The sequence below is a fragment of the Oncorhynchus masou genome, unplaced genomic scaffold (assembly GCF_036934945.1).
Source record: "Oncorhynchus masou masou isolate Uvic2021 unplaced genomic scaffold, UVic_Omas_1.1 unplaced_scaffold_674, whole genome shotgun sequence".
In the NCBI taxonomy this organism is placed as follows: domain Eukaryota; kingdom Metazoa; phylum Chordata; class Actinopteri; order Salmoniformes; family Salmonidae; genus Oncorhynchus; species Oncorhynchus masou.
Window position 1 is genome coordinate 295,690 of NW_027013189.1, and position 26,407 is coordinate 322,096.

General features: G+C 49.9%; 1 pseudogene; it reads left to right on the forward strand.

Annotated features, from left to right (window-relative positions):
• Positions 1-987: 987 nt before the first annotated feature.
• The window catches only part of LOC135536878 (cullin-4A-like), a 36,906-nt pseudogene continuing 11,486 nt past the window's right edge, over positions 988-26,407 (forward strand).

The following is a 26,407-nucleotide window of genomic DNA, read 5'->3' on the forward strand; positions in this document are numbered from 1 at the left end:
ATCCAAACACCCTACAAAAACTCCATTCATTTCCACATAGGCTTCGTCCTTCGAACCTTGGTGGAGTACCAGGCCTACAAAAATATGCTTGGTCTGTTTCAATAGTCTGTGATTGCGGCCTGCAATCCAGGGCATTCCTTCATGTGGGCACGCCCGCCTGAAGCATTTCACTGGTTACTGCATGAACTTCTCCCGTTGAGCATTCCATTAAAACCTGCATGAACACCCCCCCCCCCCCCTCGAGCACCCCATTGGTTACTGCATGAACTTCTCCCATCGAGCATCCCATTAATAGCTGCATGAACGCCACCCCCACACACAAGCATCCCATTGTTTCCTGCATGAACACCCCCTCAAGCACACCATCTTCATGTTTGCATGACACTTTTGATATTCTAGATTTCCTCTGATTGTCTATGCGATTACAAATTGACCAATAGAAGTATAGAGAGGGGTTCCTAAAGATGCAGGAATGCCCACATGCAGGAATCCCCCGAATTGCGGGCTGCAATTACACCTTTCTCATCTGTCCAAGAAAATGAAACCGTTTAAACATGTATAAAATTAGAAACTAAATTTAGAATACTGTACTCTATCATACATTTTAATCTTGGTAATTTTTAGAACAGGGTAAACTGATAAAATTACGATGCACAAATCCTGCACCAATTTATATTATACCAATTTATACACCAATTTATTCCATGATCATATTCCATCATATTTCATGATGAGTCTACATTTGAATAAGAGTTTTATTTGTTATTGCTTGTACCTAAACATCCTTTTACATCATGCAAAATCGACAAAAGTCGATGAATTTCACTGAAGTAATTGAATAGGAAATGTAATTGAATAGGAAATGTAATTGGGACCCTTTAAAGATGAACTCTTGTAAAAAACTAAAAAAAGTCAAAATAATGTTGACGTTTCAAACATCACACGGGTAGAATGTGAATCTCCCAAGATGCACTGGTCAAGGGGTGTAGGAAGCCATTTTGTTATGTTTGCTATGTGGCTAGCGCTACATCTCTAGCGGTAGCATAATGATGGATAATTTGAGATTGAATATAGCTTTTAATTTGTTTCACACATGGAAGTCTGAAATATATAACATTTAATATTTGCCTAATTTTAATACGGGCCAGGGAGGGACGCAGTGGATATACTAAATTATTTGTTTCGCTAACTAAACTAGGCTAGCTAACGCGTTAGCTTACTTCAACGAAATCTATTTTTCAGTTGTTCGGTTCATCCAAAAGTTACCCTGAGTTTTATGGCTTTGGTCTAGGTATCTACTTTTGTTCAATTGAGGGATCGGACTAAGTGGTGCGTCGTAAATGAATTAAGAAACAGGGTCAGAGTTGTATAATCCAACTTTAGGCTCGTTTGAGAGGACGAGTAGAAGTGCCGCTAACGTTAGCTAACAACTCTTCACAACGGCCCTCTGCATTAATCTAATAATGGCAGAAGACATACGGCAGGACAAGAAAGCCAACTTCTCTGCTCTGACGGAGCACAACAACAACGGAGTGACAAAGATTTCTGGCCTGGCCTCCAACAAAACTGGCGCCTCCAAGAAATTAGTCATAAAAAATTTCAAAGGTAACGCGTGCTGAATAGCTAGTTAACGTTAGCTAGCTTGCTACACGTTATTTAGCCGTTTTTCCTGATTATCAACTATCTGTTAGTAATTGGCTAACTAGTTAACTCTACTTATGTAACGTGTAACTCTCCATAATTGGCAGCGTAACTAAAGTTCATATTTGAAAGTTGTCCATGATGGCCAGCTGGGTAGCCTAGGAAGTTTTTAGACCAAGTTAGCTTGTGACATATTTGAAGCAATTGATAGCCATGGCATGAAAACAACAGAATATTCCGTTACAACCTGACCCTGGAAATATTGCTCAACTCTGGTTGTCATCTAGCTAACTTTACCAAGCTAATGACATTCTGGCAGAATAAATAGTTTTTTGCGTTCTATTACAATTTTGACATTTGTTGACTCTGTCCGTGCCAGATGTTTACAAATGGTTGAACATGCAAACAATAGTCAACTGTTTACAAATTAACTTTAAATTTCTCCTCATTTAAATGAGGTACCCAGCTAGAGGCTGGGTCTGTCGAACCGTTTTGCTGTGCCTTGGTGTGGGCGTGACTCTGTTGTGTGTTCCCAGACAGGCCAAAGCTAGCGGACAACTACACTGAGGACACCTGGCTGAAGTTGAGGGATGCGGTAGGAGCCATCCAGAACAGCACCTCCATCAAGTACAACCTAGAGGAACTCTACCAGGTCAGGCCTAAAGCATCAAACATCATACACACAGTTGCACTTTCAGGACATGAAACACATAGTTTGTGGAGAGCTCCAGCCCTTATTGACCTTTCTAAAACATGGGCCTAGTTTGTGTCCAACGGGCCTCGATGACATGTCTATATCCAAGTCCCAGTGTTTCCATGTGAATAATATGTACCGATATGGGCCCTTTTATTGTCTTCATCTGTATGACACCATTACTCCAGCTGTCTTGTCATGTGACCTGCTGTTGGCCCTTTACTGTCTGTATCTGTGTACCATTACTCCAGCTGTCTTGTCATGTGACCTGCTGTTGGCCCTTTACTGTCTGTATCTGTGTACCATTACTCCAGCTGTCTTGTCATGTGACCTGCTGTTGGCCCTTTACTGTCTGTATCCCAATAATCCAGCTGTCTTGTCATGTGACCTGCTGTTTGCCCTTTACTGTCTGTATCTGTGTACAATTCCTCCAGCTGACTTGTCATGTGACCTGCTGGTTGCCCAAGCCAGTCTGGGTTGGTGGTGCCAACGGACACCCTATTCCCTATGTGGTGTACTATTTAGGGTATAGGGTGCCATTTGGGACGTTACCCAATTCCAACGGGCAGCAGAGATTGGTCCTAAGACACTATGCCTCTCTAGTCTCAAATTATTGGAGAGGAGAGCTGCTCTATGCCAGCCAGCAGGTTCTGTAGCTCACATCAGCAGTCAGTATACCCAACCACTGTGCTGACCAGTCACTGGCCTGTTGACTTGGCTAACCCTATCACTCTGACCAGTCACCGGCCTGTTGACTTGGCTAACCCTATCACTCTGACCAGTCACCAGCCTGTTGACTTGGCTAACCCTGTCACTCTGACCAGTCACCGGCCTGTTGACATGGCTAACCCTATCACTCTGACCAGTCACCGGCCTGTTGACATGGCTAACCCTATCACTCTGACCAGTCACCGGCCTGTTGACATGGCTAACCCAACCACTGTGCTGACCAGTCACCGGCCTGTTGACATGGCTAACCCAACCACTGTGCTGACCAGTCACCGGCCTGTTGACATGGCTAACCCAACCACTGTGCTGACCAGTCACCGGCCTGTTGACATGGCTAACCCTATCACTCTGACCAGTCACCGGCCTGTTGACATGGCTAACCCAACCACTGTGCTGACCAGTCACCGGCCTGTTGACATGGCTAACCCTATCACTCTGACCAGTCACCGGCCTGTTGACATGGCTAACCCAACCACTGTGCTGACCAGTCACCGGCCTGTTGACATGGCTAACCCAACCACTGTGCTGACCAGTCACCGGCCTGTTGACATGGCTAACCCAACCACTGTGCTGACCAGTCACCGGCCTGTTGACATGGCTAACCCAACCACTGTGCTGACCAGTCACCGGCCTGTTGACATGGCTAACCCAACCACTGTGCTGACCAGTCACCGGCCTGTTGACATGGCTAACCCTATCACTCTGACCAGTCACCGGCCTGTTGACATGGCTAACCCAACCACTGTGCTGACCAGTCACCGGCCTGTTGACATGGCTAACCCTATCACTCTGACCAGTCACCGGCCTGTTGACATGGCTAACCCAACCACTGTGCTGACCAGTCACCGGCCTGTTGACATGGCTAACCCAACCACTGTGCTGACCAGTCACCGGCCTGTTGACATGGCTAACCCAACCACTGTGCTGACCAGTCACCGGCCTGTTGACATGGCTAACCCTATCACTCTGACCAGTCACCGGCCTGTTGACATGGCTAACCCAACCACTCTGACCAGTCACCGGCCTGTTGACATGGCTAACCCTATCACTCTGACCAGTCACCGGCCTGTTGACATGGCTAACCCTATCACTCTGACCAGTCACCGGCCTGTTGACACGGCTAACCCTATCACTCTGACCAGTCACTGGCCTGTTGACATGGCTAACCATATCACTCTGACCAGTCACCGGCCTGTTGACATGGCTAACCCTATCACTCTGACCAGTCACCGGCCCGTTGACATGGCTAACCCAACCACTGTGCTGACCAGTCACCGGCCTGTTGACATGGCTAACCCAACCACTGTGCTGACCAGTCACCGGCCTGTTGACATGGCTAACCCTATCACTCTGACCAGTCACCGGCCTGTTGACATGGCTAACCCAACCACTGTGCTGACCAGTCACCGGCCTGTTGACATGGCTAACCCAACCACTGTGCTGACCAGTCACCGGCCTGTTGACATGGCTAACCCTATCACTCTGACCAGTCACCGGCCTGTTGACATGGCTAACCCAACCACTCTGACCAGTCACCAGCCTGTTGACATGGCTAACCCTATCACTCTGACCAGTCACCGGCCTGTTGACATGGCTAACCCTATCACTCTGACCAGTCACCGGCCTGTTGACACGGCTAACCCTATCACTCTGACCAGTCACTGGCCTGTTGACATGGCTAACCATATCACTCTGACCAGTCACCGGCCTGTTGACATGGCTAACCCTATCACTCTGACCAGTCACCGGCCTGTTGACATGGCTAACCCTATCACTCTGACCAGTCACCGGCCTGTTGACTTGGCTAACCCTATCACTCTGACCAGTCACCGGCCTGTTGACTTGGCTAACCCTATCACTCTGACCAGTCACCAGCCTGTTGACATGGCTAACCCTATCACTCTGACCAGTCACCAGCCTGTTGACATGGCTAACCCTATCACTCTGACCAGTCACCGGCCTGTTGACATGGCTAACCCAACCACTGTGCTGACCAGTCACCGGCCTGTTGACATGGCTAACCCAACCACTGTGCTGACCAGTCACCGGCCTGTTGACATGGCTAACCCAACCACTGTGCTGACCAGTCACCGGCCTGTTGACATGGCTAACCCTATCACTCTGACCAGTCACCGGCCTGTTGACATGGCTAACCCAACCACTGTGCTGACCAGTCACCGGCCTGTTGACATGGCTAACCCTATCACTCTGACCAGTCACCGGCCTGTTGACATGGCTAACCCAACCACTGTGCTGACCAGTCACCGGCCTGTTGACATGGCTAACCCAACCACTGTGCTGACCAGTCACCGGCCTGTTGACATGGCTAACCCAACCACTGTGCTGACCAGTCACCGGCCTGTTGACATGGCTAACCCTATCACTCTGACCAGTCACCGGCCTGTTGACATGGCTAACCCAACCACTCTGACCAGTCACCAGCCTGTTGACATGGCTAACCCTATCACTCTGACCAGTCACCGGCCTGTTGACATGGCTAACCCTATCACTCTGACCAGTCACCGGCCTGTTGACACGGCTAACCCTATCACTCTGACCAGTCACTGGCCTGTTGACATGGCTAACCATATCACTCTGACCAGTCACCGGCCTGTTGACATGGCTAACCCTATCACTCTGACCAGTCACCGGCCCGTTGACATGGCTAACCCAACCACTGTGCTGACCAGTCACCGGCCTGTTGACATGGCTAACCCAACCACTGTGCTGACCAGTCACCGGCCTGTTGACATGGCTAACCCAACCACTGTGCTGACCAGTCACCGGCCTGTTGACATGGCTAACCCTATCACTCTGACCAGTCACCGGCCTGTTGACATGGCTAACCCAACCACTCTGACCAGTCACCAGCCTGTTGACATGGCTAACCCTATCACTCTGACCAGTCACCGGCCTGTTGACATGGCTAACCCTATCACTCTGACCAGTCACCGGCCTGTTGACACGGCTAACCCTATCACTCTGACCAGTCACTGGCCTGTTGACATGGCTAACCATATCACTCTGACCAGTCACCGGCCTGTTGACATGGCTAACCCTATCACTCTGACCAGTCACCGGCCTGTTGACATGGCTAACCCTATCACTCTGACCAGTCACCGGCCTGTTGACTTGGCTAACCCTATCACTCTGACCAGTCACCGGCCTGTTGACATGGCTAACCCAACCACTGTGCTGACCAGTCACCGGCCTGTTGACATGGCTAACCCAACCACTGTGCTGACCAGTCACCGGCCTGTTGACATGGCTAACCCAACCACTGTGCTGACCAGTCACCGGCCTGTTGACATGGCTAACCCTATCACTCTGACCAGTCACCGGCCTGTTGACATGGCTAACCCAACCACTGTGCTGACCAGTCACCGGCCTGTTGACATGGCTAACCCTATCACTCTGACCAGTCACCGGCCTGTTGACATGGCTAACCCAACCACTGTGCTGACCAGTCACCGGCCTGTTGACATGGCTAACCCAACCACTGTGCTGACCAGTCACCGGCCTGTTGACATGGCTAACCCAACCACTGTGCTGACCAGTCACCGGCCTGTTGACATGGCTAACCCTATCACTCTGACCAGTCACCGGCCTGTTGACATGGCTAACCCAACCACTCTGACCAGTCACCAGCCTGTTGACATGGCTAACCCTATCACTCTGACCAGTCACCGGCCTGTTGACATGGCTAACCCTATCACTCTGACCAGTCACCGGCCTGTTGACACGGCTAACCCTATCACTCTGACCAGTCACTGGCCTGTTGACATGGCTAACCATATCACTCTGACCAGTCACCGGCCTGTTGACATGGCTAACCCTATCACTCTGACCAGTCACCGGCCCGTTGACATGGCTAACCCAACCACTGTGCTGACCAGTCACCGGCCTGTTGACATGGCTAACCCAACCACTGTGCTGACCAGTCACCGGCCTGTTGACATGGCTAACCCAACCACTGTGCTGACCAGTCACCGGCCTGTTGACATGGCTAACCCTATCACTCTGACCAGTCACCGGCCTGTTGACATGGCTAACCCAACCACTCTGACCAGTCACCAGCCTGTTGACATGGCTAACCCTATCACTCTGACCAGTCACCGGCCTGTTGACATGGCTAACCCTATCACTCTGACCAGTCACCGGCCTGTTGACACGGCTAACCCTATCACTCTGACCAGTCACTGGCCTGTTGACATGGCTAACCATATCACTCTGACCAGTCACCGGCCTGTTGACATGGCTAACCCTATCACTCTGACCAGTCACCGGCCTGTTGACATGGCTAACCCTATCACTCTGACCAGTCACCGGCCTGTTGACTTGGCTAACCCTATCACTCTGACCAGTCACCGGCCTGTTGACTTGGCTAACCCTATCACTCTGACCAGTCACCAGCCTGTTGACATGTCTAACCCTATCACTCTGACCAGTCACCGGCCTGTTGACATGGCTAACCCAACCACTGTGCTGACCAGTCACCGGCCTGTTGACATGGCTAACCCAACCACTGTGCTGACCAGTCACCGGCCTGTTGACATGGCTAACCCTATCACTCTGACCAGTCACCGGCCTGTTGACATGGCTAACCCTATCACTCTGACCAGTCACTGGCCTGTTGACATGGCTAACCCAACCACTGTGCTGACCAGTCACCGGCCTGTTGACATGGCTAACCCAACCACTGTGCTGACCAGTCACCGGCCTGTTGACATGGCTAACCCTATCACTCTGACCAGTCACCGGCCTGTTGACATGGCTAACCCAACCACTGTGCTGACCAGTCACCGGCCTGTTGACATGGCTAACCCTATCACTCTGACCAGTCACCGGCCTGTTGACATGGCTAACCCTATCACTCTGACCAGTCACCAGCCTGTTGACATGGCTAACCCTATCACTCTGACCAGTCACCGGCCTGTTGACTTGGCTAACCCAACCACTGTGCTGACCAGTCACCGGCCTGTTGACATGGCTAACCATATCACTCTGACCAGTCACCGGCCTGTTGACATGGCTAACCCTATCACTCTGACCAGTCACCGGCCTGTTGACATGGCTAACCATATCACTCTGACCAGTCACCGGCCTGTTGACATGGCTAACCCTATCACTCTGACCAGTCACCGGCCTGTTGACATGGCTAACCCTATCACTCTGACCAGTCACCGGCCTGTTGACATGGCTAACCCTATCACTCTGACCAGTCACCGGCCTGTTGACATGGCTAACCCTATCACTCTGACCAGTCACCGGCCTGTTGACATGGCTAACCCTATCACTCTGACCAGTCACCGGCCTGTTGACATGGCTAACCCTATCACTCTGACCAGTCACCAGCCTGTTGACATGGCTAACCCTATCACTCTGACCAGTCACCAGCCTGTTGACATGGCTAACCCTATCACTCTGACCAGTCACCAGCCTGTTGACATGGCTAACCCTATCACTCTGACCAGTCACCAGCCTGTTGACATGGCTAACCCTATCACTCTGACCAGTCACCAGCCTGTTGACATGGCTAACCCTATCACTCTGACCAGTCACCAGCCTGTTGACATGGCTAACCATATCACTCTGACCAGTCACCAGCCTGTTGACATGGCTAACCATATCACTCTGACCAGTCACCAGCCTGTTGACATGGCTAACCCTATCACTCTGACCAGTCACCAGCCTGTTGACATGGCTAACCCTATCACTCTGACCAGTCACCAGCCTGTTGACATGGCTAACCCTATCACTCTGACCAGTCACCGGCCTGTTGACATGGCTAACCCTAGCACTCTGACCAGTCACCAGCCTGTTGACATGGCTAACCCTATCACTCTGACCAGTCACCAGCCTGTTGACATGGCTAACCCTATCACTCTGACCAGTCACCAGCCTGTTGACTTGGCTAATTCTGTCCTGTAACTTTTCCAGGGAGGGATGACTTACAGAATTGAGGAATACTTAGTATGTTGACCTCTGTCTCCTCTGTTTCAGGCGGTGGAGAACCTGTGTTCCTATAAAGTCTCCCCCACACTGTACAAGCAGCTCCGTCAGGTCTGTGAGGACCATGTCCAGGCCCAGATACATCAGTTCAGGGAATATCCTTTACATTGTGTGTGTCTGTGTCTTTGCGTGTGAAAGTGTGCTCCTATATGTTTGCCAGTGCGTAATGTGTGTATGTTTATTAAAGCCTGTTTTGAAAGGTTTTCCTGTCGATTTGATGAGAACATCTGTCATTTATGATGCTGCATGACAGTGGCTCCTCTGAGGAGATAAGCTCGTTTTTATAACATTATTGTTATGTTTTTTTAATGGTTGATTTGTGTTGCTGCACCTTGTGTTTCTTGGCTATTTACATTGTTTTGTTCACAAGCTACGTTGTTTTTCAATGTTTTGACTTTGCTTCGATGACCAGTGAAGCCGTCAGCTACTAGTCAGACTAGCCTACTGTGTTATAAATACTGGCTGGTTCCAGCCCTGAATGCTGATTGGCTGACAGCCGTGGTATATCAGACCGGCTAATTATGTTGGTAACCAATAAGCAATAAGGACTGAGGAGGTGTGGTATATGGCCACTATACCACGGCTAAGAGCTGTGTCCAGGCACTCTGCGTTGTGCTTAAGGACAGCCCTTAGCTGTGGTATATTGGCCATATACCACACCTCCTCAGTCCTTATTGCTTAAATATCTCACACTACCACACGCTGTGTGGTGGTGTCTCTGTACCAGCTGTGTGGTAGTGTCTCTGTACCAGCTGTGTGGCGGTGTCTCTGTACCAGCTGTGTCTCTGTACCAGCTGTGTGGTAGTGTCTCTGTACCAGCTGTGTGGTAGTGTCTCTGTACCAGCTGTGTGGTAGTGTCTCTGTACCAGCTGTGTCTCTGTACCAGCTGTGTCTCTGTATCAGCTGTGTAGTAGTGTCTCTGTATCAGCTGTGTAGTAGTGTCTCTGTACCAGCTGTGTCTCTGTATCAGCTGTGTGGTAGTGTCTCTGTGCCAGCTGTGTGGTAGTGTCTCTGTACCAGCTGTGTGGTAGTGTCTCTGTGCCAGCTGTGTGGTAGTGTCTCTGTGCCAGCTGTGCGGTAGTGTCTCTGTGCCAGCTGTGCGGTAGTGTCTCTGTGCCAGCTGTGCGGTAGTGTCTCTGTGCCAGCTGTGCGGTAGTGTCTCTGTGCCAGCTGTGCGGTAGTGTCTCTGTGCCAGCTGTGCGGTAGTGTCTCTGTGCCGGTAGTGTCTCTGTACCAGCTGTGTCTCTGTATCAGCTGTGTGGTAGTGTCTCTGTACCAGCTGTGTAGTGGTGTCTCTGTATCAGCTGTGTGGTAGTGTGGTAGTGTCTCTGTGCCAGCTGTGCGGTAGTGTCTCTGTGCCAGCTGTGCGGTAGTGTCTCTGTGCCAGCTGTGCGGTAGTGTCTCTGTGACAGCTGTGTGGTGGTGTCTCTGTGCCAGCTGTGCGGTAGTGTCTCTGTATCAGCAGTGTGGTAGTGTCTCTGTGCCAGCTGTGCGGTGGTGTCTCTGTGCCAGCTGTGCGGTAGTGTCTCTGTACCAGCGTTGTGGTAGTGTCTCTGTGCCAGCTGTGCGGTAGTGTCTCTGTGCCATTACGTTTGACATGTTGTTTATTTAGCAGACACGTCTCCTCCAGAGAGGTAGTGTCTCTGTACCATTACGTTTGACATGTTGTTTATTTAGCAGACACGTCTCCTCCAGAGAGGTAGTGTCTCTGTACCAGCTGTGTGGTAGTGCCAGCTGTGTGGTAGTGTCTCTGTGCCAGCTGTGCGGTAGTGTCTCTGTGCCAGCTGTGTCTCTACCAGCTGTGTAGTAGTGTCTCTGTATCAGCTGTGTAGTAGTGTCTCTGTATCAGCTGTGTCTCTGTACCAGCTGTGTGGTAGTGTCTCTGTGCCAGCTGTGTGGTAGTGTCTCTGTGCCAGCTGTGTGGTAGTGTCTCTGTGCCAGCTGTGTGGTAGTGTCTCTGTGCCAGCTGTGCGGTAGTGTCTCTGTGCCAGCTGTGCGATAGTGTCTCTGTGCCAGCTGTGCGGTAGTGTCTCTGTGCCAGCTGTGCGGTAGTGTCTCTGTACCAGCTGTGCGGTAGTGTCTCTGTGCCAGCTGTGCGGTAGTGTCTCTGTGCCAGCAGTGTCTCTGTGCCAGCTGTGCGGTAGTGTCTCTGTGCCAGCTGTGTAGTGGTGTCTCTGTGCCAGCTGTGCGGTAGTGTCTCTGTATCAGCTGTGTGGTAGTGTGGTAGTGTCTCTGTGCCAGCTGTGCGGTAGTGTCTCTGTGCCAGCTGTGCGGTAGTGTCTCTGTGCCAGCTGTGCGGTAGTGTCTCTGTGACAGCTGTGTGGTGGTGTCTCTGTGCCAGCTGTGCGGTAGTGTCTCTGTATCAGCAGTGTGGTAGTGTCTCTGTGCCAGCTGTGCGGTGGTGTCTCTGTGCCAGCTGTGCGGTAGTGTCTCTGTACCAGCGTTGTGGTAGTGTCTCTGTGCCAGCTGTGCGGTAGTGTCTCTGTGCCATTACGTTTGACATGTTGTTTATTTAGCAGACACGTCTCCTCCAGAGAGGTAGTGTCTCTGTACCATTACGTTTGACATGTTGTTTATTTAGCAGACACGTCTCCTCCAGAGAGGTAGTGTCTCTGTACCAGCTGTGTGGTAGTGCCAGCTGTGTGGTAGTGTCTCTGTGCCAGCTGTGCGGTAGTGTCTCTGTGCCAGCTGTGCGGTAGTGTCTCTGTGCCAGCTGTGCGGTAGTGTCTCTGTGCCAGCTGTGCGGTAGTGTCTCTGTGCCAGCTGTGCGGTAGTGTCTCTGTGCCATTACGTTTGACATGTTGTTTATTTAGCAGACAGAGATACTTACAGGAGCATTTATGTTTACGGTGCTTTGCTTAATGGCACATAGACATGTTTTTCTCCTAGTCTGCTTGGGGTTTCGAACCAGCGACCTTTCGTTTACTGGCCCCACTCTCCTAACCGTTATGCTACCCGCCGCCCAGGGGGCACCTTGGACATCTTCAGCCAGCTAGCTGCACACAGCGACACACTGCTTGGACTGATGGGAAATAAAACAATCAACATCCCTGTAAAGGGGATCTCTATAAACTACACAGTTTGTAGTCATCAGAAGGTTGTCATGTTTTTTTAACCACAACCTGGTGCGAGCCGAGGCCCCGTCCAAAGAGAGAGTGTTTGACTGTTGAGTTTTGATTGAATTGAGGCCCGGTCCTTAACCGTAGCGCCTCACAGAGTCCCTGGACAGCCTGTCTTTCCTGAAGAGGATGAACCGATGTTGGCAGGACCACTGCAGACAGACGGTCAGTCAGACAGCCTTTATCACGGGACATTTATTCCGTCTAAGAGGAATGTTGTGTAATGAGTCTAACGTACGTGTGTCATGTGTAACCCGGGTTACCGCAGATCATGATCCGGAGCATCTTTCTGTTCCTGGATCGTACCTATGTGCTCCAGAACTCCCTGCTCCCCTCCATCTGGTAAGGGCCCCGTCCAGCAGCTATTAGGAAGAACACCAACATTCATCCATTCTCAGTGGCAAACGTCTTTTCCTGTTCTGAGATGGTGAACCGTTTCTTTCTGTCCTCTGACAGTGTCCGTGTCAGAAATGGAACCCTGTTCACTACTTAGTGTACTATCTTTGACTAGGTCCTCGTTGGGCTAAAAGAGTTCACTGTGTAGGAAGTAGGGTGTCATTTGGGACGCAGACCGTTACTGTTCACCGTCCACCGTGACCGTGTGTGTTCCGCAGGGATACCGGGCTGGAACTCTTCCGGAGCCACATCGTGAGCGACGGGGCTGTCCAGGTGCGCACGGTCGACGGGATCCTGGAACAGATCGAACGCGAACGCAACGGAGAGACGGTGGACCGCAGCCTTCTCCGCAGCCTACTGGGCATGCTCTCAGACCTGCAGGTGATTGGTCAATGCTTCATAAGTCTTTACCATTTGGCCAATGAACCAATCAAGTCAAGGCAGTCATTTGCTAGTCATACGAGTGCATTTTCTTAGCAGTGTAGAACTATTGTTCCATAGGCAGATGGTATGTAGATTCTCTGATCTGGTATCATCTATTGTCTCTCTCCTCAGGTCTCTGTAGATTCTCTGATCTGGTATCATCTATTGTCTCTCTCCTCAGGTCTCTGTAGATTCTCTGATCTGGTATCATCTATTGTCTCTCTCCTCAGGTCTCTGTAGATTCTCTGATCTCCTGGTATCATCTATTGTCTCTCTCCTCAGGTCTCTGTAGATTCTCTGATCTCGTATCTGTTGTCTCTGTCCTCAGGTCTCTGTAGATTCTCTGATCTGGTGTCATCTATTGTCTCTCTCCTCAGGTCTCTGTAGATTCTCTGATCTGGTGTCATCTATTGTCTCTCTCCTCAGGTCTCTGTAGATTCTCTGATCTGGTATCATCTATTGTCTCTCTCCTCAGGTCTCTGTAGATTCTCTGATCTGGTATCATCTATTGTCTCTCTTCTCAGGTCTCTGTAGATTCTCTGATCTCCTGGTGTCATCTATTGTCTCTCTCCTCAGGTCTCTGTAGATTCTCTGATCTGGTATCATCTATTGTCTCTCTCCTCAGGTCTCTGTAGATTCTCTGATCTCCTGGTATCATCTATTGTCTCTCTCCTCAGGTCTCTGTAGATTCTCTGATCTGGTATCATCTATTGTCTCTCTCCTCAGGTCTCTGTAGATTCTCTGATCTGGTATCATCTATTGTCTCTCTCCTCAGGTCTCTGTAGATTCTCTGATCTGGTATCATCTATTGTCTCTCTCTTCAGGTGTATAAAGAGTCATTTGAGGAGCGTTTTTTGATGGAGACTAACAGACTGTACGCTGCAGAGGGACAGAGGCTGATGCAGGAACGAGACGTGAGTGACAGCCGTCAATCAAATTCTTTAATTCCATATTATGACCACGCCCCTACATAGCTAGCATACCTGGCTTTCCCCTAGTGACGTGTGTGTGTGTGTGTGTGTGTGTGTCCAGGTGCCTGAGTTCCTGCATCATGTGGCTCGTCGGTTGGAAGAAGAGAACGATCGTGTCATCAGCTACCTCGACCAGAGCACTCAGTAAGACCCGCCTCTTCCTCCACACACCTTTAGACTGACAGGCCTGTGCTCCAATCAGAGTACACGAGATCATCTCTCAGATTTGAACCACTTTACTTTCTCTTCCACCCCTCCTCCATCTGTGTTGATCATCTCTCTCTCTCTCTCTGTTTGTATTCAACAGGAAGCCACTTATCTCTAATGTAGAGAAGCAGCTGCTTGGAGAACACATGACGGCCATCTTACAGAAAGGTATCTATCAGCAGTATGTGATACTAACACCCCTCAAGGTCTCGGTATTGTTAGACGGTAACCGGGTGATATTGACCCCCCTCCAGGTCTCGGTATTGTTAGACGGTAACCGGGTGATATTGACCCCTCCTCCAGGTCTCAGCATTCTGTTAGACGGTAACCGGGTGATATTGACCCCCTCCTCCAGGTCTCAGCATTCTGTTAGACGGTAACCAGGTGATATTGACCCCTCCTCCAGGTCTCAGCATTCTGTTAGACGGTAACCGGGTGATATTGACCCCCTCCTCCAGGTCTCAGCATTCTGTTAGACGGTAACCAGGTGATATTGACCCCTCCTCCAGCTCTCAGCATTCTGTTAGACTGTAACCGGGTGATATTGACCCCCTCCTCCAGCTCTCAGCATTCTGTTAGACGGTAACCGGGTGATATTGACCCCCTCCTCCAGGTCTCAGCATTCTGTTAGACGGTAACCGGGTGATATTGACCCCCTCCTCCAGCTCTCAGCATTCTGTTAGACTGTAACCAGGTGATATTGACCCCCTCCTCCAGGTCTCAGCATTCTGTTAGACGGTAACCAGGTGATATTGACTCCCTCCTCCAGGTCTCAGCATTCTGTTAGACGGTAACCGGGTGATGAGACCTGGAGGAGGGACAACAGTATTCTGTTAGACGGTAACCGGGTGATATTGACCCCCTCCTCCAGGTCTCAGCATTCTGTTAGACGGTAACCGGGTGATATTGACCCCTCCTCCAGCTCTCAGCATTCTGTTAGACGGTAACCGGGTGATATTGACCCCCTCCTCCAGGTCTCAGCATTCTGTTAGACGGTAACCGGGTGATATTGACCCCCTCCTCTAGGTCTCAGCATTCTGTTAGACGGTAACCATGGGATATTGACCCCCCCCCCCAGGTCTCAGCATTCTGTTAGACGGTAACTGGGTGATATTGACCCCCTCCTCCAGGTCTCAGCATTCTGTTAGACGGTAACCGGGTGATATTGACCCCTCCTCCAGGTCTCAGCATTCTGTTAGACGGTAACCGGGTGATATTGACCCCCTCCTCCAGGTCCCAGCATTCTGTTAGACGGTAACCGGGTGATATTGACCCCCTCCTCCAGGTCTCAGCATTCTGTTAGACTGTAACCGGGTGATATTGACCCCCTCCTCCAGGTCTCAGCATTCTGTTAGACGGTAACCGGGTGATATTGACCCCCTCCTCCAGGTCTCAGCATTCTGTTAGACTGTAACTGGGTGATATTGACCCCCTCCTCCAAGTCCCAGCATTCTGTTAGACGGTAACCGGGTGATGTTGACCCCCTCCTCCAGCTCTCAGCATTCTGTTAGACGGTAACCAGGTGATATTGACCCCCTCCTCCAGGTCCCAGCATTCTGTTAGACGGTAACCGGGTGATATTGACCCCTCCTCCAGCTCTCAGCATTCTGTTAGACGGTAACCGGGTGATATTGTCCCCCTCCTCCAGGTCTCAGCATTCTGTTAGACGGTAACCGGGTGATATTGACCCCCTCCTCCAGCTCTCAGCATTCTGTTAGACGGTAACCGGGTGATATTGACCCCCTCCTCCAGGTCCCAGCATTCTGTTAGACGGTAACCAGGTGATATTGACCCCCTCCTCCAGGTCTCAGCATTCTGTTAGACGGTAACCAGGTGATATTGACCCCCTCCTCCAGGTCCCAGCATTCTGTTAGACGGTAACCGGGTGATATTGACTCCCTCCTCCAGGTCTCAGCATTCTGTTAGACGGTAACCGGGTGATATTGACCCCCTCCTCCAGGTCTCAGTATTCTGTTAGACGGTAACCGGGTGATATTGACCCCCTCCTCCAGGTCTCAGTATTCTGTTAGACGGTAACCGGGTGATATTGACCCCCTCCTCCAGCTCTCAGCATTCTGTTAGACGGTAACCAGGTGATATTGACCCTCTCCTCCAGGTCTCAGCATTCTGTTAGATGGTAACCAGGTGATATTGACCCCCTCCTCCAGGTCTCAGCATTCTGTTAGACGGTAACCGGGTGATATTGACCCCCTCCTCCAGGTCTCAGCATTCTGTTAGACGGTAACCGGGTGATATTGACCCCCTCCTCCAGGTCTCAGCATTCTGTTAGACGGTAACCGGGTGATATTGACCCCCCTCCAGGTCTCGGTATTGTTAGACGGTAACCGGGTGATATTGACCCCCTCCTCCAGCTCTCAGCATTCTGTTAGACGGTAACCGGGTGATATTGACCCCCCCCTCCAGGTCTCGGTATTGTTAGACGGTAACCGGGTGATATTGACTCCCTCCTCCAGGTCTCGGTATTGTTAGACGGTAACTGGGTGATATTGACCCCCTCCAGGTCTCGGTATTGTTAGACGGTAACTGGGTGATATTGACCCCCTCCAGGTCTCGGTATTGTTAGACGGTAACTGGGTGATATTGACCCCCTCCAGCTCTCAGCATTCTGTTAGACTGTAACCGGGTGATATTGACCCCCTCCTCCAGGTCTCAGCATTCTGTTAGACGGTAACTGGGTGATATTGACTCCCTCCTCCAGGTCTCGGTATTGTTAGACGGTAACCGGGTGATATTGACCCCCCCTCCAGGTCTCGGTATTGTTAGACGGTAACTGGGTGATATTGACCCCCCTCCAGGTCTCGGTATTGTTAGACGGTAACCGGGCGATATTGACCCCCTCCTCCAGGTCCCAGCATTCTGTTAGACGGTAACCGGGTGATATTGACCCCCTCCTCCAGGTCTCAGTATTCTGTTAGACGGTAACCAGGTGATATTGACCCCCTCCTCCAGCTCTCAGCATTCTGTTAGACGGTAACCGGGTGATATTGACCCTCTCCTCCCGCTCTCAGCATTCTGTTAGACTGTAACCGGGTGATATTGACCCCCTCCTCCCGCTCTCAGCATTCTGTTAGACTGTAACCGGGTGATATTGACCCCCTCCTCCAGGTCTCAGCATTCTGTTAGACGGTAACCGGGTGATATTGACCCCCTCCTCCAGGTCTCAGCATTCTGTTAGACTGTAACCAGGTGATATTGACCCTCTCCTCCAGCTCTCAGCATTCTGTTAGACGGTAACCAGGTGATATTGACCCCCTCCTCCAGGTCTCAGCATTCTGTTAGACGGTAACCGGGTGATATTGACCCCTCCTCCAGGTCTCAGCATTCTGTTAGACGGTAACCGGGTGATATTGACCCCCTCCTCCAGCTCTCAGCATTCTGTTAGACGGTAACCAGGTGATATTGACCCCTCCTCCAGGTCTCAGCATTCTGTTAGACGGTAACCGGGTGATATTGACCCCCTCCTCCAGGTCTCAGCATTCTGTTAGACTGTAACCAGGTGATATTGACCCCCTCCTCCAGGTCTCAGCATTCTGTTAGACTGTAACCAGGTGATATTGACCCCCTCCTCCAGGTCTCAGTATTCTGTTAGACGGTAACCGGGTGATGGAGCTGGCTCTGCTCTACCAGCTCTTCAGTAAGGTGAAAGGAGGACTCCCCACTCTGCTGCAGCACTGGAGAGACTACATCAAGGTACGTTCTCTGGCACTCTCTCTCGCTCGCGCTCTGCCTCTCTCTCGCGCTCTGCCTCTCTCTCGCGCTCTGCCTCTCTCTCGCGCTCTGCCTCTCTCTCTGGCTCTCTCTTTTCTTCTACTCTCACTCAATCACTTCTATTGATTCCAGTCTCACTGAGATGTCTCCTAACAGAGTTTTGGTGGTGAGATTGTGGGCACCCCAGAGAAGGATAAGGACATGGTTCAAGACCTGTTGGACTTTAAGGATAAGATGGACAACGTGGCCCAGGGCTGTTTCAACAGAAACGAGAGCTTCATCAACGCTATGAAGGAGGCCTTTGAAGCTTTCATCAACAACAGACCCAACAAACCTGCTGAACTCATCGGTGAGGACAAGACCGCTGTGTGTGTGCAAAGAGTCAGGGCAGGAGATGTTTAAAGGCACCTGGAATCTTAAAACGATGTGCCATTGCTTAAAATACCAGTCAGAGGTTCCACGCCAGTTATGAGTGTTTCCTAACTAATATAACTATAACTAACTAATATAACTAATATGAGTGTTTACTGTATGTTTTATCTAACTGGCGGTGTCCCATCTCTGCACAGCGAAGTACGTGGACTGTAAATTGAGGGCGGGCAACAAGGAAGCTACCGAGGAGGAGATGGAGAGAATTCTAGACAAGATCATGATCATCTTCCGCTTCATCCACGGGAAGGATGTGTTCGAGGCCTTTTATAAGAAGGACCTGGCCAAACGCCTGCTGGTGGGGAAGAGTGCCTCCGTGGACGCTGAGAAGTCCATGCTGTCCAAACTCAAACACGGTAAGCTGTCCCAACTCAAACACGGTAAGCTGTCCCAACTCAAACACGGTAAGCTGTCCCAACTCAAACACGGTACGCTGTCCAAACTCAAACACGTTACGCTGTCCAAACTCAAACACGGTACGCTGTCCCAACTCAAACACGTACGCTGTCCCAACTCAAACACGGTACGCTGTCCCAACTCAAACACGGTAAGCTGTCCCAACTCACACGGTAAGCTGTCCAAACTCACACGGTAAGCTGTCCAAACTCAAACACGGTAAGCTGTCCAAACTCAAACACGGTAAGCTGTCCAAACTCAAACACGGTAAGCTGTCCAAACTCAAACACGGTAAGCTGTCCAAACTCAAACACGGTAAGCTGTCCAAACTCAAACACGGTAAGCTGTCCAAACTCAAACACGGTAAGCTGTCCAAACTCAAACACGGTAAGCTGTCCAAACTCAAACACGGTAAGCTGTCCAAACTCAAACACGGTAAGCTGTCCAAACTCAAACACGGTAAGCTGTCCAAACTCAAACACGGTAAGCTGTCCAAACTCAAACACGGTAAGCTGTCCCAACTCAAACACGGTAAGCTGTCCCAACTCAAACACGGTACGATGACAGGAGATACAATGCAGTGATCTCCAAAATCACAACCTTTGTCACCATCACATGTTATGGTATCTGTGTTGTGGCGGGCTTTGTCTGAGGGTAGGGACTTAAAACTAATTTTTGGTCTAGCAGCCACTCCAGTTTTATTACCAGACAAAATATTGTTTTATTTAAAAAAACTAAATGAATGAACATGTTTTTTAATGTTTCAGAAACAAATGTATTACTAGTAACAAGTGATGTGGTATAGGGCTAATCATTTTTAACTAACTTAAAAAAAAAAAACATCACAGATGAGACATGTTAAGCTGCCCCTTTAAGGGCGTCCGGTTACCGTGGCAACGGTGGTAACATGGCTGGTGATCTAGATCTCTCTACCCACCAATGTCGAAATCTACCCGCATTTGGCGAGTGTGTTTATTTTAGGCCCTGTGTTCGTGGGGTAATGTCAAATGTCCAGATGCTGATTGTTGCCTCAGCAGTGAAGTTGGCCCATCGGTGGTTTGTCACTACCTCTGCTGTGTGACTGTAGAAACACCACCACAGTTACCAGGTCATGCAATGTGTTTAAGCAGTAAGGCCCGTAGGAGGTGTGAAATATGGCCAATACACCAAGGCTAAGGGCTGTTCTTAAGCACGACGCAGCACGGAGTGCCTGGACACAGCTCTTAGCCGTGGTATATTGGCCATATACCCCAAAACCCGAGGTTCCTTATTGCTATTATAAACTGGTAACAAATGTAATTAGAGCAGTAAAAATACATGTTTTATCATACCCGTGGAATATGATCTGATATACCCTGGCTGTCAGCCAATCAGCATTCAGCGCTCGAACCACCCAGCTTATAATACTCTATAAAAACTTGTTAACAGAAAGTGGGTGTGATGGTTTGTGACTTCCTGCTTCCTGTCCCTGCAGAGTGTGGAGCGGCCTTCACCAGTAAGCTGGAGGGGATGTTTAAGGACATGGAGCTCTCCAAAGACGTTATGATCCAGTACAAGCAGGTAAACAGACTCCTCGACGTCACTATAGTACTCACTGTAGTATACATTTACCACCAGTGAATCATCTGACTTGAGGCCATGTTGTCGTCACTCCTCCGTGACGCTCGTCCCTCAACCAATCTGTCTTGTAGGGACGTGGAACTCGTATTTGAATATTTAGTGTCCGTTATTTTTCAAAAACATAACAGAAGGAAAGGAAACGGGTCGCCGTCTCCTGGACAAGTTGTGTGTCAGGACGTTGGTCGCTAGTGCCAAATTTCTTGTTAACAAACTAGTTTTGGCAAGTCAGTTAGGACATCTACTTTGTGCATGACACAAGTCATTTTTCCAACAATTGTTTACAGACAGATTATTTAACTTATAATTCACTGTATCACAATTCCAGTGGGTCGGAAGTTTACAATACACTAAGTTGACTGTGCCTTTTAAACAGCTTGGAACATTCCAGAAAATGATGTCATGGCTTTAGAAGATTCTGATAGGCTAATTTACATTATTTGTGTCAATTGGAGGTTTCCCTGTGGATGTATTTCAAGGCCTACCTTCAAACTCCGTGCCACTTTGCTTGACGACATGAGGAAATCAAAAGATATCAGCCAAGACCTCAGAAAAAATAATTGTAGACCTCCAGAAGTCTGGTTTATCCTTGGAGGCAATTTCCAAACACCTGAAGGTACCACGTTCATCTGTACAAACAATAGCTTGCAAGTATAAACAGCATGGGACCACACAGCCGTCATACCACTCAGGAAGGAGATGCGTTCTGTCTCCTAGAGATGAATGCGCTTTTGTGTGAAAAGTGCAAATCAATCCCACAACAACAGCAAATGACCTTGTGAAGATGCTGGAGGAAACAGGTACAAAAGTATCTATATCCACAGTAAAACAAGTCCTATATCGGCAACCTGAAAGGCCGCTCAGCAAGGAAGAATCCACTGCTCCAAAACCACCATAAAAAAACTGACTACGGTTTGCAACTGCACATGGGGACAAAGATCGTACTTTTTTGGAAAAATGTCCTCTGGTCTGATGAATCAAAAATAGAACTGTTTGGCCATAATGGCCATCGTTATGTTTGGAGGAAAAATGGGGAGGCTTGCAAGCCGAAGAACTCCGTCCAAACTGTAAAGCACGGGGTGACAGCATCATGTTGTGGGGGTGCTTTGCTGAAGTAGGGACTGGTGCACTTCACAAAATAGATGGCATCACGAGGGAGGAAAATGATGTGGATATATTGAAGCAACATCAAGGGGGCTGCCTGCCTGCCTTAATCGACATCAACGTCAATCGGCATTTTGTTAGTTTAGATTGATTCGGACAGTTTTGTGGCAGAAATGGGATTCAGCAGATGTCGCCATGGTAATATTTTCTCATGTTAGACAGCAAATTGTAGCTAAACTGCTTTGGAGCTATCCCATTAGCTTATTGTAGCTAAACTGCTTTGGAGCTATCCCATTAGCTTATTGTAGCTAAACTGCTTTGGAGCTATCCCATTAGCTTATTGTAGCCAAACTGCTTTGGAGCTATCCCATTAGCTTATTGTAGCCAAACTGCTTTGGAGCTATCCCATTAACTTATTGTAGCCAAACTGCTTTGGAGCTATCCCATTAGCTTATTGTAGCCAAACTGCTTTGGAGCTATCCCATTAGCTTATTGTAGCTAAACTGCTTTGGAGCTATCCCATTAGCTTATTGTAGCCAAACTGCTTTGGAGCTATCCCATTAGCTTATTGTAGCTAAACTGCTTTGGAGCTATCCCATTAGCTTATTGTAGCCAAACTGCTTTGGAGCTATCCCATTAGCTTATTGCGAGATAAGAGAGAGATCTGTGCAGTCACAAACAACGCTCTATCGGATGTAAGAAAATGCAATGACAAAAGATGACACTCAATCGTTGAAACTGGTTCATACCAATATGGGAAGATAAAGGACACAAACACTGAGCAATATTACTACTGTAATATATCGATTTACCACAGAGAATCATGTGTAACAACTACCAATTGGGGCAGTCCAATGATGTGTTGACATTTGTTCCCAGATGGATTCAAATGATTTCTTGAATTAAGGAATTCTCAATTTACACAATTTTCCAAGAAATTAAGGATTTGATTGTCTCACACAACAGGACATAAATGTATTTTACTCCAGTATTGAACAAGGTTGTGTCCACCAGTACATGAATGTATTGAATCAGGTTGTCTGTCTCCCCCAGTACACCCAGAACCAGAGTGAGCCCAGCCAGCTGGAGCTAACAGTCAACATCCTCACCATGGGCTACTGGCCCTCCTACACTCCTATGGAGGTCCACCTGCCCCCTGAGGTATGTCTGTCTGTGTGTGGTTGGGTGGTGTGTATGCTAGGTTTTATGAAGCCTATATAAAGTTTCTCTCGCCCCCCTCCTCCTCGCTCTTCCCCTTGCTCCCTCCTCGCTCTTCCCCCTCGCTCCTCCTCGCTCTTCCCCCTCGCTCTTCCCTCCTCGCTCTTCCCCCTCGCTCTTCCCTCCTCGCTCTTCCCCCTCGCTCTTCCCTCCTCGCTCTTCCCCCTCGCTCCCTCCTCGCTCTTCCCCCTCGCTCCCTCCTCGCTCTTCCCCCTCGCTCCCTCCTCGCTCTTCCCCCTCGCGCTATCTTCCCCTCGCTCCCTCCTCGCTCTTCCCCTCGCTCTTCCCTCCTCGCTCTTCCCCCTCGCTCTTCCCTCCTCGCTCTTCCCTCGCTCCCTCCTCGCTCTTCCCCCTCGCTCCCTCCTCGCTCTTCCCCTCGCTCCCTCCTCGCTCTTCCCCTCGCTCCCTCCTCGCTCTTCCCCCTCGCTCCCTCCTCGCTCTTCCCCCTCGCTCCTCCCTCGCTCTTTTCCCCCTCCTCGCTCTTTCCCCCTCCCAGATGGTGAAGCTCCAGGAGGTATTCAAGCTGTTCTATCTGGGGAAACACAGTGGCAGGAAGCTCCAGTGGCAGCCCACCCTGGGCCACGCTGTTCTGAAGACTGAGTTTAAAGAGGTGAGACTGAAAGGTTTCCCGAGAACAGTGCTTCTCTGGTCCTCAAATACCCACAAAGTTAAATATGCTGGGATACAATAGAAATGGTAGGTGAGGACCAGAGCAACACTGTCCTAGAAGATGGGCGGCATTCTTTGAAATGTCAAATTTCTAATGCTTCTTTTACCAAGGAGCTGCAGGTGTCTCTGTTCCAGACGTGTCTCTGTGTCTCTGTTCCAGACGTGTCTCTAACTGTGTGTCTCTGTTCCAGACGTGTCTCTAACTGTGTGTCTCTGTTCCAGACGTGTCTCTAACTGTGTGTCTCTGTTCCAGACGTGTCTCTAACTGTGTGTCTCTGTTCCAGACGTGTCTCTAACTGTGTGTCTCTGTTCCAGACGTGTCTCTAACTGTGTGTCTCTGTTCCAGACGTGTCTCTAACTGTGTGTCTCTGTTCCAGACGTGTCTCTAACTGTGTGTCTCTGTTCCAGACGTGTCTCTAACTGTGTGTCTCTGTTCCAGACGTGTCTCTAACTGTGTGTCTCTGTTCCAGACGTGTCTCTAACTGTGTGTCTCTGTTCCAGACGTGTCTCTAACTGTGTGTCTCTGTTCCAGACGTGTCTCTAACTGTGTGTCTCTGTTCCAGACGTGTCTCTAACTGTGTGTCTCTGTTCCAGACGTGTCTCTAACTGTGTGTCTCTGTTCCAGACGTGTCTCTAACTGTGTGTCTCTGTTCCAGACGTGTCTCTAACTGTGTGTCTCTGTTCCAGACGTGTCTCTAACTGTGTGTCTCTGTTCCAGACGTGTCTCTAACTGTGTGTCTCTGTTCCAGACGTGTCTCTAACTGTGTGTCTCTGTTCCAGACGTGTCTCTAACTGTGTGTCTCTGTTCCAGACGTGTCTCTAACTGTGTGTCTCTGTTCCAGACGTGTCTCTAACTGTGTGTCTCTGTTCCAGACGTGTCTCTAACTGTGTGTCTCTGTTCCAGACGTGTCTCTAACTGTGTGTCTCTGTTCCAGACGTGTCTCTGTGTGTCTCTGTTCCAGACGTGTCTCTAACTGTGTGTCTCTGTTCCAGACGTGTCTCTAACTGTGTGTCTCTGTTCCAGACGTGTCTCTAACTGTGTGTCTCTGTTCCAGACGTGTCTCTAACTGTGTGTCTCTGTTCCAGACGTGTCTCTAACTGTGTGTCTCTGTTCCAGACGTGTCTCTGTGTCTCTGTTCCAGACGTGTCTCTAACTGTGTCTCTGTTCCAGACGTGTCTCTGTGTCTCTGTTCCAGACGTGTCTCTGTGTCTCTGTTCCAGACGTGTCTGTGTCTCTGTTCCAGACGTGTCTCTGTGTCTCTGTTCCAGACGTGTCTCTGTGTCTCTGTTCCAGACGTGTCTCTGTTCCAGACGTGTCTCTGTGTCTCTGTTCCAGGCGTGTCTCTGTGTCTCTGTTCCAGGCGTGTCTCTAACTGTGTCTCTGTTCCAGACGTGTCTCTGTTCCAGACGTGTCTCTGTTCCAGACGTGTCTCTGTGTCTCTGTTCCAGACGTGTCTCTAACTGTGTCTCTGTTCCAGACGTGTCTCTAACTGTGTCTCTGTTCCAGACGTGTCTCTAACTGTGTCTCTGTTCCAGGCGTGTCTCTAACTGTGTCTCTGTTCCAGGCGTGTCTCTGTGTCTCTGTTCCAGGCGTGTCTCTAACTGTGTCTCTGTTCCAGACGTGTCTCTGTTCCAGACGTGTCTCTGTTCCAGACGTGTCTCTGTTCCAGACGTGTCTCTGTTCCAGGCGTGTCTCTGTTCCAGACGTGTCTCTGTTCCAGACGTGTCTCTGTTCCAGACGTGTCTCTGTGTCTCTGTTCCAGACGTGTCTCTGTGTCTCTGTTCCAGACGTGTCTCTGTGTCTCTGTTCCAGGCGTGTCTCTGTGTCTCTGTTCCAGGCGTGTCTCTAACTGTGTCTCTGTTCCAGGCGTGTCTCTAACTGTGTCTCTGTTCCAGACGTGTCTCTGTTCCAGACGTGTCTCTGTTCCAGACGTGTCTCTGTGTCTCTGTTCCAGACGTGTCTCTGTGTCTCTGTTCCAGACGTGTCTCTGTGTCTCTGTTCCAGACGTGTCTCTAACTGTGTCTCTGTTCCAGACGTGTCTCTAACTGTGTCTCTGTTCCAGACGTGTCTCTGTGTCTCTGTTCCAGACGTGTCTCTGTGTCTCTGTTCCAGGCGTGTCTCTAACTGTGTCTCTGTTCCAGACGTGTCTCTGTTCCAGACGTGTCTCTGTTCCAGACGTGTCTCTGTGTCTCTGTTCCAGACGTGTCTCTGTGTCTCTGTTCCAGACGTGTCTCTGTGTCTCTGTTCCAGGCGTGTCTCTGTGTCTCTGTTCCAGACGTGTCTCTGTGTCTCTGTTCCAGACGTGTCTCTAACTGTGTCTCTGTTCCAGACGTGTCTCTAACTGTGTCTCTGTTCCAGGCGTGTCTCTGTGTCTCTGTTCCAGGCGTGTCTCTGTGTCTCTGTTCCAGGCGTGTCTCTAACTGTGTCTCTGTTCCAGACGTGTCTCTGTTCCAGACGTGTCTCTGTTCCAGACGTGTCTCTGTTCCAGACGTGTCTCTGTTCCAGACGTGTCTCTGTTCCAGACGTGTCTCTGTGTCTCTGTTCCAGACGTGTCTCTGTGTCTCTGTTCCAGACGTGTCTCTGTGTCTCTGTTCCAGGCGTGTCTCTGTGTCTCTGTTCCAGGCGTGTCTCTGTGTCTCTGTTCCAGGCGTGTCTCTAACTGTGTCTCTGTTCCAGACGTGTCTCTGTTCCAGACGTGTCTCTGTTCCAGACGTGTCTCTGTTCCAGACGTGTCTCTGTGTCTCTGTTCCAGACGTGTCTCTGTGTCTCTGTTCCAGGCGTGTCTCTGTGTCTCTGTTCCAGACGTGTCTCTGTGTCTCTGTTCCTGACGTGTTTCTAACTGTGTCTCTGTTCCAGACGTGTTTCTAACTGTGTCTCTGTTCAAGACGTGTCTCTGTGTCTCTGTTCCAGACGTGTCTCTGTGTCTCTGTTCCAGACGTGTCTCTAACTGTGTCTCTGTTCCAGACGTGTCTCTAACTGTGTGTCTCTGTTCCAGACGTGTCTCTAACTGTGTGTCTCTGTTCCAGACGTGTCTCTAACTGTGTCTCTGTTC